The sequence below is a fragment of the Otolemur garnettii genome, unplaced genomic scaffold (genome assembly GCF_000181295.1).
Source record: "Otolemur garnettii isolate 467f Iridium unplaced genomic scaffold, OtoGar3 scaffold00007, whole genome shotgun sequence".
NCBI lineage: Eukaryota > Metazoa > Chordata > Mammalia > Primates > Galagidae > Otolemur > Otolemur garnettii.
This window is the reverse complement of record NW_003852402.1, coordinates 41,041,274-41,052,683: the sequence shown is the minus strand read 5'-3', so window position 1 is coordinate 41,052,683 and position 11,410 is coordinate 41,041,274.

Here is an 11,410-nt window from a genome sequence, read left to right as displayed (position 1 = left end):
ACAACCTCATCCTTATAATTCATTGTTTCTCCCTCTTAATCTATCTCAGCCGGGGCTCTATCATTTGCTGTCAAAGTTTCTAACAAATGTGCCTTTTTAGTAAGGGTTAGGGTTCTCAGTCCTGCCCTTTTTCTCCTCCCCCCAAGAAAGCTCAGAGAGACAAGTGGGGGGAAGGAGGTGTTCCTCCCCCCCTTTCAGAGGAGCAGATGCTGTTCACAGCACAAAGGTATTTCTGTGACGGGGTGACTCGAGGACGCTCACAAAAAGACTCGTCTTAATTTCTGTGTAGTTTGGAGACTGCACAGAATGTACGCAGTCTGTACAGTAAAAAATGCATAATCTCATTGTGTCTTCCGTTATTAAAAACTCTCTGAAAGCTGTGTGTACAAAGGAACCTTTAAAAGACAGCCAGATTTGAGAAGAGATTGCTGCCGTGTCCTCTGAAAAGTTTACTACAACCTCCAGCAGTCAGCAGTTCTAATCGGTTCTCCTCATAATTTGTTTCCTTAATAATTGTATCAAGGCCGGGTGTGGTGGCTCTTGCCTGCAATCCAAGCACTGGGGGAGGCCGAGGCAGGTGATTGCTTGCGCCCCGGAGTTTGAGGCCAGCCTGAACAAAAGCCAGACCCCATCTCTACTAAAAATAGGAAAACGGAGGCAAGAGGATTGCTAGAGCCCAAGAGTTGGAGGTTGCTGTGAGCTATGATGCTATGGCACTCTACCCAGGGTGACAAAGGCAGACTCTGTCTTAAAAAAAATGACATCTTTACCTATAAAAAGACAATTAAATGTTTGCTAAGTTTCTTTGTTAAGTCTGAAGAGGAGTTTAAAATGGCCTTTCCCCTCTCTGTGCACAAATGAATAACATGCCCAAGACGCTCGGTTTCTTAATCAAACGGACAGGTGAGAGGTTTTGTCTCTAACTGGAATCAGTCTGGGTTGTCCTGACTTTCCATTACAAACCCAATCTCACTGCTATCACCCAGCTCATTTTTCTTAACTGATCTCCAATACCGGCAAAAGTGTTGGAATTCCGTGAGTCCTCACTTTCTATCACTACCCAAACAATTTTTAAAAGACGAGGGTTTTCATTTCTGCAGAGCAAGCCTGCAGCTCATAAGGATTCATGGGGGCTGAGCCCACGAGCTACTTGAAGAAAAAGTAATTTGATTTTTGTGGTCTCTTAGGAGAGTGGAAAACTGCCTGCCAAATTTCATTTTGCAAAGAGAGAAAACTCATTCTGGGGTGCACGTAAAAACATTTATCTTATCTGCTGCACTCAACTAGGGACTTCTGGATTTTAGAGATTTACCTGGTTCTAGAGTTTTTTGTTTGATGTCTAGTCCAGGCCTGGGTAACACAAAGCGAGGAAGAGAAATTTACTAGTGAACTGGAGCCTCGTGTCTTTGATGAAACTGGTCTAGCACATTCCCCAGCTGAAGCCCTCCTTGGGGTACTCCAATGCTTATTTTCTGTTACTGTTGTCAGATGAAAGGGCTTTGCCATCTCTTCCTCACTGTGGTCCAGACCAGGCTTGAGAGCTGAGGTAGTGAGAATAAGATGTGGTCAGCCAGACCAGGGCTGACAGGGCACCGCTGCTCTGGTCCGTGTAGGTCCTGCATGGTCTGAACTTCACGTCTCTCATTCCTGTTGTTTTGTAAATTCAGCTTTAACATGAAGGTGTGTATTTGAGTAATTTAGGGCAATTGATTTAAGTGATTAACATTTTAAAAAATCATTTCTTGTTTTATGTATATGTGTATATCTTATTTTTTTGAGACACAATCTTACTCTGTGGCCCTGGGTAGAGTGCCCTAGTGCCAAAACTCACAGCCACCTCAAACTCTTGGGCTCCAGGGATCCTCTTGCCTCAGCCTCCTTAGTAGCTGGGGCTGCAGGTGTCTGCCCTGTCACTGGCTAGTTTTTCTATTTTTAGTAGAGATGGAGTCTGGAGCTTGCTTAGGCTGGTCTAGAACTCCTGAGCTCAAGCAATCCACCTGCCTTGGCTTCCCAGAGTGCTGGGATTACAGACCTGAACCACTTGCACCCGGCCAAGAGATTAACTTTTTTGTTTGTTTATTTCAGGTTAATGTGAGGGTACAAACAACCAGATTACAATATTTGAATTTGTTAAGTAGAGTCCCTCTTGTAGCTATGTCCTGCACCCAAAAGGGGTGCTATACACCCCTACATTGTGCCCATCCAGTGGGACTACCAAGCCTCCTTCCCCCTTATTTTGTTCACCCTCCCCCAACTTGAATTGAAATGAGTTTTTCTTCCATGTGGTAAAGGGATCAACTTTTGAATTTGAATGTTGTGGGTCATGGGTTATGTCAATTATTGTTTATTATGGTCATGGATTCTGGCAATTCCTGTTGTTTAAGATAAGTGTTAATTATTATTGTTTAAGATAGGGGTTAGTACTGTTCTTAGTTTTAACTTTTATGTATCCAACTGTGGTTTTGGAAATGGAAGAACAGAACAGTCTTGGAGAGACTACTCTCACTGTTCTCCAGAATCACTGGCCTTCTGCTGATAAAGCTAGTTGGGCCAACCCCTGTCCAGCATGTTGGCTGGACAGCAACAGGAGGCTGGATCTTCTTTGTCAGGCAACATTTCATCCATCTATCACATAATCCTCAGCCAGGCAATTAAGGCACAAAGCTATTATATATGGAAAAATCTTGATGCACACATCATGTACATAGAAGTAATCTTATTCACAGACTTATTTCTTCATTTTCTTCCAGTCCATGTAGAGCACGCTCTTACTTCTCCTGACCTCTTAGAAAGTGAGACTTTTTTCCTTATTGTTTTTTCCCAGTTAATTTAATTTTTTTATTTTTATAGATATAGAGCGTCCATGAAGTTCGTGTGCAATTTTACTATGTTAAACTATTTTAAATTGCACGTGAACTTTATGTCCACCCTGTATAACAGCTGCACATATTTATAAAGTACATGTGAAATTTTGATACAAGTATATAATGATCATGTGAAGCTAACTGGAATATCCATTGCCTCAAGCATTTATCATCTTTTATTTTCTGAATTTTTTGTTTTTAATTATTATGGGTAATTGAAAGTTGTACATATTTATGGGTGCATGTGACGTTTTGATACAGGCGTAATACAATGTGTACTAATTTAATCAGGGCAACTGGCATATCCATCATCACCAACATTAATTATTTCCATTTGTTAGGGACATTCTAATTTCACTCTTTTAGTTATTTTAAAAATACGATAACACATTGTTGACTATAGTCATCCTGTTGTGCTATCAAATATATGATGTTGTTTGTTCTAACTGTATTTTTGTTTCCATTAACCATTCCATTAACCACTGTGTCCTCCCCTGGCTGCAACCCGTCTCAGCCTCTGCTAGTCATAATTCCACTGTCTATCTCCATAAGATCAGTTGTTTTAATTTTTAGCTTCCACATGCGAGTGAGAACATTTGTCTTTCTGTATTGGGCTTATTTCACTTACCATAATGTTCTCTAATTCCACCCATGTTGTTGCAGATGATAGGGTTTCATTCATTTTTAGGGCTGAATAATGGTGCGTTGTGTATAAATACCACATTTTCTTTAGCCATTCATTTGTTGATGGATTCATCTTTTGATTCCAAATCTTGGCTATTGTGAACAGTCCAGCAATAACCATGGGAGTTCATATATCTTTTTGATATGCTGATTTTCTTTCTTTTGGATGTATACCAAGCAGTAGAATAGCTAGGCCATGTGGTAATTTTATTTTTAGTTTTTTGAGGGATCTCCATACTGTTCTCCAAAGTGGTTGCATTAATTTACATTCTCACCAACAGTGTACAAGTGTTCCCCTTTCTCCAGACGCTCACCAGCATTAGTTATTGGCTGTCTTTTAGATAAAAGCCATTTAACTGAGGTGAGAGGCTGTTTTATAGTTTTGATTTGTACTTCTCTGATAACTAGTGATTTTCAGCATTTTTTCATATATGTATTGGTCATTTGTATGTCCTCTTTTGAGAGATGTCTATTCAAATCTATTGCCCATTTTAAATCAGATTATTTTTCTGCTGAGTTCTTTTTTTTTTTCTTTAGCTCCTTATGTTTTCTAGTTATTAATCCCTTGTCAGATGGGTAGTTTGCAAATATTTTCTCCCGTTTTCTGGGTTGTCTCTTCACTTTGTTGATTGTTTCCTGTACTGTGCAGAAGTTTTTTTAGCCTGATGGGATCCCATTTGTCCTTTTTTTTGGAGACAGAGTGTCACTTTGTAGCCCTCAGTAGAGTGCGATGGCTCACAACAACCTCAAGCCCTTAGGGTCAAGCAATTATCTTGTCTCAGTTTTTCTATTTTTATTTTATTTTATTAATTTTTTATTCATTTTTTTGAGACAGACTCTCACTTTGTCATCCCCCAGTAGAGTGCCCTGGCATTACAGCTCACAGCAACCTCTAACTCTTGGGCTCAAGTGATTCTCCTGACTCAGCCTCCTGAGTAGCTGGGACTACAGGTGACTGCCACAATGCCCCACTATTTTTAGAGATGGGGTCTTGATTTAGGTCAAGCTGGTCTTGAACTTATGAGCTTAGGCTATCTGCCCACCTCGGCCTCCCAAAGTGCTGGAATTACAGGATTGAGCCACCATGCCTCTCCTTTAATCCACCATTCATATAATTTAAAGTTCCAGACAGTTTTTCTATTTTTAATAGAGACAGGGTCTCCCTTTTGCACAGGCTGTTCTCAAACTCCTGAGCTCAAGCATTCTACCTGCCTTGGCCTCCCAGAGTGCTAGGATTACAGGAGTGAGCCACCCTGCCCCTCCTTTAATCCATTTTCATTTGACTTTTGTATATGGTGAGGAATAGGGGTCTCATTTTGTTCTTCTGCATATGGATGTCCAATTCTTCCAGCACCATTTTTTTGGTTTTGAGACAGAGTCTCACTTTATTGCCCTTAGTAGAGTGCTGTGGCATCATAGCATAAAAAACTTGATTTAAATAATAAGTCACTTCTGATGCTGGGTGTGGTGCCTCATGCTTGTAATCTTAGCATTCTGGGAGGCTGAGACAGGTGGATTGTTTGAGCTCAGGAGTTTAAGATCATCCTAAGCAAGAATGAGACCCTGTCTCTACTGAAAATAGAAAAATTAGCTGGGATTTAAGGCACCTGTAGTCACAGCTCCTCCAGAGGCTGAGGTAGGTGGATCACTTGACCCCAAGTGTTTGAGGTTGCTGTGAGCTATGATAATGCCAAGGCACTCAAAAAAAATAAAAATAAAAAAATCACCTCTGAGGTGAGGTTACTAACTGAATCTGTAATGGAAATGAAAAAGTGAGTATTTTAAAGTAAGGAGGCATTTAAAAAATGATGTTATACTGGTTTAAAAAAAAATAATACAGGAATGTTGCAGTAAGGGTCTCACGGAAAAGCGATGTCGCGAAGAATAAGCATGCTTATTGAAATTGTGTTTTAAATAAAGGTGACCATCTGCTCACTCAGGCAAAATGGTGAGCTTCTTTATTTGCAGTTGGCTTATATAGGGAATTTTGTACATGAGCACAATGCAGCAATGACCTCACTGATCCATTTAAACAGCTTATGACCACCCGCCCTGTAAGTAGCTCCTCCCTGGTAATCTAATAATCCACCCAACATACACCTTTAAGCATAATCCTTTCAATATAACCCGGTTTAACATAACTTAATGAAGAACATGTTGTCAGTTATTACTTTCTTTGATCTTATCTGATGAAGTCTGAGGCTACGGGGGAAAGAGACAATTTAGGTGTTTCACCTATATTGGAGAATAAGGCATTAGTCTGAGAGACAGGAGCCCTGGGTTCAGTCCTCTGCTCTGCTAGTCTCTGGTTGGATGACTCTGATCAAATCATTTTCTTCTCATCCCTCAAGTTCTTCATCTGAAAAGTGAAAGTGTAGAAAAGCTTGTGGTAAAAGCACTTTAAAAAAAAAAAAAAACAACGTTATTATGTTCTCATGCCCATAAAAAAGGAACCGAAAGAAAATGACTAGAGATGGAAACCATGCCTGCACTCAAACTAAGAAAGGCCTTAACCTTAAGCTATGAACTTAAACGTGTCATCCACAAAGAACCCCACCTGAAGTCGCAGAAAGGGGAAGCTAGCATCTGATGCAAGATTCCCTGGCTTCAGACACACTGCAAACCATGGATGAGACTGAGGTGCCTCTAATTCTATCCAGTCTAGAGGAATGAGGGCTGCAAAGGACAGCTGGGCTTCAGGAAAGACAGCAAACCCCCTACTTTGAAATATTGCCCTGCTCAAACATCTCCAAGGGGCAATACCCAGAAGTTCTACTCAGGATGGATTTGAGGATGCAGAATGGATGAACAGGAGCCTTCAAGCTTATTTTTACAAACTTATTTGTAAAATAAGTTTGCTTATTTTACTTTACATTAGACTGAGAGAATGTCAAAGGTCAGAATCAAAGAATAGAGGGGAAAGTACTAAGAAAATGATGGGCCAGCAATAATCAAGTATCCCTTGGCTGTGACCTTGACAGAAATAATGGCACAGGAGGAGGAAGCCCTAAATAAAGGAAAAATTCTCTTCTTCTTCTTCTTCTCAGAACCTACAGAGGGTACTAAAAAAATGTATACACATTTTAAGAAAGGAAAAACTGTATAAAATTGTATATTCAAATCATGTTTGACTTCTCATTACAAGAGACACAATATACACAATGACAAATGCTAGCGGTTTATACTGAGTGTTCCAGTTTCAATGCAGCTTTTTCCTTTCTTAAAATGTGTATACATTTTTTGGCACCCCCTGTATTTGGAGGGCAGTCAGTGGGAAAACATTGAAAGGCTTTGGAAATGCCACCGAAGCCCCAGACCCAGAGCAGTTGACAGCTGTCGGCTGTGTGTGTGTTACTTAATGTCCCTGACATGACAAGAAGAAGGGGACTTGGGGCCACGGAAGCCCAGAAGTTACGCCATCTCATGGTGGGGAGAAGAGAGACCCCTCTGAGGGGATGAAGATGTGCCCAACTGTTAAAGGAGCCCAACTAGCTGTTAACCCAGCCTCCCTTTACTGTGAGAGCGGGGGCAGAGTCAGGAAGGAGGCCCAGCTCAGCAAGCTGCAAATGGCTCCCTGTGAAATACATTTCAGACGGCACATGATGGAGACCTGTAAACAAAAGGGTTAAACGCTAAATGAGCGGCATGTTTTCTTCCGACACTGATACCCTATGAGTCAACAGATAAGAAATCTTCATCATGGGCCAGGTGCAGTGGCTCACGCCTGCAATCCTGGCACTCTGGAAGGCTGACGTGGGTGGATCGCTTGAGCTCAGGAGTTTGAGACCAGCCTGAGCAAGAGCAAGACCCCCATCTCTACTAAAAATAGAAAAACTAGCTTGGTATTGTGGTGGGTGCCTGTAGCCCCAGCTACTCAGCAGGCTGAGGCAAGAGTTACTGTGAGCTATGATGGCCAGGGCACTCTACCCAGGGTGACAGAGTAAGACTCTATATTAAAAAGAAAGGAAAGACAGAAGGAAGGAAGGAAGGAAGGAAGGAATGAAGGAAGGAAGGAAGGAAGGAAGGAAGGAAGGAAGGAAGGAAGGGGAAAAAATGTATTATCGGCCTCATTTTATGTGAATATGAGAAACATCCCAATGCGTATTAGAGGTCTAATGATGTATCTGGTATTTAAGTCATCTGAACTAATCCTGCAACTGACTGTCTTTTGTGTTGCCATGGAGATTTGAAAATGTACTATAGTTAATTAGTATTAAAGAGTGTTCTCCGTAACCTTTTAAAGGATTGTTGGTGATTCATTGAGGGTACACAGAGCCTCTCCATAACTTTTTGATTTTTTCATTCCCTTCCTTGCTCTTCCTCCCTGGTTTCCTTTCAGTAAGCACCTTTCCATGCTCTTAATGTATTTATTTCTTCCTAGTATGAATCCAGAAGTATTTGCACAGAGTGGGAGGCATATGACATTTCCGGGCTGGGGAGAATCCAAAATGCCTTCTATGGAATGGTTTGTGGAAGTCTTATCCACCTGCAACAACAGGGAGTTTTCTTGTTCTGATAGGCCTAGTGGGCCTAGGCTAAGACAGAAAGGTGTCGGCCTCGGCTATAAAGGAACAATACCAGTTAACTCCTGGCAAATTTCCAGACTGCAAGCTTTCAAATGAAACGAAATAAGTCTAGTTCACTCCCAAGATAAATGAGAAACTACTAATTGATTTCTTGCTTCTAGTTCATCCCCAGTTTCTTGGTTGGCTAACTCCCTGGGAAACAGACCGGGAGGTACCAACTGTTCCCAGACAATACCAGATGGGGAAAATACTGAAACCAAGATGTATGGTGGGAAAGTATTGAAACTAAGATGTATAAGGGGAACATTTTAAAACAAAAGTGTATGATGTGACATATAACTAACCGCAAAATTCTGCTTCTGTACAATGCTTGCTGACTACCCTACCTGGATACACCTGAACGGGCTGTGTGCCAACCAGGATGCAGACCAAGCCTTAAAAACCCGACCCCTTAAGCACTCATGTTGGGACACGGAGGCAGTCGTCGGCCAACTCTTCAATAAAAGGACTCTGCTGTAAATTTGGCTTGTTTGGCACGGTGGTCTTTGTGGAACTCCTGGGCACGACAGTTCCCTCTTCATTTGCTACCATTTAAGTTCACGACTCCCTTCTTAATAAAAATTCACTTACACCTCCTGTCTTTGTAGTTCTGGTACTCACCTTATGTGTAACAGAAGTAGCCTTTTCTACCAGCATTGCTTTCAAAAAATTAATGTGCGTGTTATTAGTTGATATATATATATATATATAGAGAGAGAGAGAGTCTCACTCTGTCACCCTGGGTAGAGTGCCATGGCATTACAGCTCACAGCAACCTCAAACTTTTGGGCTCAAGCGATCCCCTTGCAAGGTGCTCAAGCACCCGCCTCAAAGCTTGGCTATTTTTAGCAATGCGGTCTCATTGTTGCTCAGGCTGGTCTTAAACTCCTGAGCTGAAACAATTCATCCTCCTCGGCCTGCCAGAGTGCTATCTTAAGCAAAGCTTAGAAGTAATACCTGTATTTCTGCACTGTGCCTGGAAATATATAAAATTGGAGTACATTTTTTTAGAGTAAATGTTTTACCATAGATCAGTGTCAAAGCCCGTTTCTTCCTCAGATAAAAATGATACATGTTAAGTGTTAAAAGGAATAAAATGGACATTTTAAAACTACAAATACAACGTAGTAGGTCCAAGACAGAAGAAGTAAGATAGGGAAGGTACTGAACCAGGCAGTTCCCCAGGATGGTCGGCAGGTGGCACTAGTGTATCTTGGATGCCGAATGGAACAAAGGGCGGAAATGGATACTCGGGATCAAAACAGGCTTCGGGTGAAAGTGCCAGGGAGGCAGAGAGGCTGGTTGTTTATATTGACTATGCCTTTAGCTCTCTTTCTAAATTGTTCATTGTTTGAATAGAGGACTATTTCCAACTTTTAGTTGTACTGAACCTTTCTGTGCCTTGGAGAAATGGATCTCATAATAATGCCTCCCTCGGCGTTATTGTGAGAGAATAATGAATGAACATATGTGAATGCAACAGTGTGGACTGCAGAGGAAGTGCTCCATAAATGCCAGTCATTATGATTCGACTCTGCACAATGGTCACGAGGTCCGCGTAGTCGGAATTCAACAGGTATTGGTGGATCTATAATTGAGTGAGATGCTTACAAGCCTGAGGTTTGTAACTCAGAGTCTGCCCAGCTTTAAAATATGTGTAAAACACACTGGTACAGTAATAATCATTTATATGGGAAATATGGCTCTTCACTTTTAAAAGTATATAACCTCAAGAGTTCATTGAAATGGTATCTCTCTGAGTATCATATAGAATTAACGTATAGGTCATTGAATTTTCCCAGAGGTGTTTTGGTCTGATAAACCTAAAACAACAATAAATACTGCAAAGCTGGGCAAACCTATTTTGTTTTACTGCTTTGCTAAGACATGTTAGTCCCAACCATGTTCATCTCTGCTCAGACACAAGTAATAAAGACCTTCAGCTTTATGAGCTCAATTCTGTTCTTACCTAGACGTCTACTCAAGATGGGCAGAATATTGAAAGAAAGAAGCTGGAACTAGTGACCAGAGAGGAACTTTGGAGTAATTTCTCTTCCTAATTTTGTATTTAAATTTCTGTGTGTGTGCATGTGTGTGTGTGGGTGGGGGGGGGTGGGGGGGGTGTGTGACCGTTTCCCTCTGTGGCCTGAGCTAGATAGAGTACAATGGTATCATCATAACCCACTGCAACCTCAAAGATCATCCTGTCTCAGCATCCTGAGTAGCTGTGGCTACAGGTACACACCCACACGCCCTGCTAATTTTCCAACTTTGTTTGTAGAGACAAGGTCTTGCTCTTCCTCAGGCTAGTGAGCAGGAAAAACCGACCTGATAACAGGGAGGCTGGGTAGAAATCCCACTCTAAGCTCTGAATTTGCAGAGTCAAAACTGGGAAGGGTTCACTGATCATCCTAGCAGAGGCAGGCCCCACTTCTGGGCTAGCCTTACCCGCCCTTGCCAGTGCCCATTTTACCTTGCTTTACCTTTCTTTCCCTCCTGGATGAGAAAACCTCATTCATGGCTGATAGGAAGGGAAGATTGAAAGGGAATAAGAAGCCAGATGTTATGATAGGCCCCTGTAGCCCCACGAACTGGGGAGGCTGAGACAAGAGGATCGCTTGAGCCCAAGAGTTTGAGGTAGCTGTGAGCTATGGATGACGCCATGGCATTTTATCCAGGGCAACAGAGTGAGACTCTGTTTCAAAAAAGGAGGGAGGGGAAATAAGAGAAAAGCAGATATTATAAGGAAGAGGAATAATAAGAATACTTTTAGCTCCTGAGATATAAATAAAATGCATAGGAAATGGAAAATAAAATTTGAGTCTGAAATTAGCATGAGGGAGGAAATTAGCATGAGGGAGGAAATATCATATGATATCAAAGCAATATGGAAATAAAATAAAATTTAGTTCTGTTTGAGTCCTGCCGCTTATCATTTACTTTTACATTTAAGCTTGTGTCAAGGTGATATGACTTTGCAGAAGCTTAATTAAGCTCTCTGCATCTCAGCTTGCTTATCTATACAATAGGGTTGTAAAACAGTGCATTTTGCAGTGTTGTTGTGAGGCTCAGATGAGATGATGCGTTCAAATGTGCCCCATCTATGGTGCTGTCTGTCCTGACTATAACCAATTCTTAGGTTCAGGGTTGAAAGGTAAAGTGCTTGTTGGCTGGATTTGGCTCAAAGATATGTTTTATTTGGTCTTGTGTTCAGAGTCCCCAAGACCACCCCAGGTTTGGTGATTCAACGGGAGGATTTACAGACTCAGCGTATCACGGTTCTGACTGGCAAAAAGA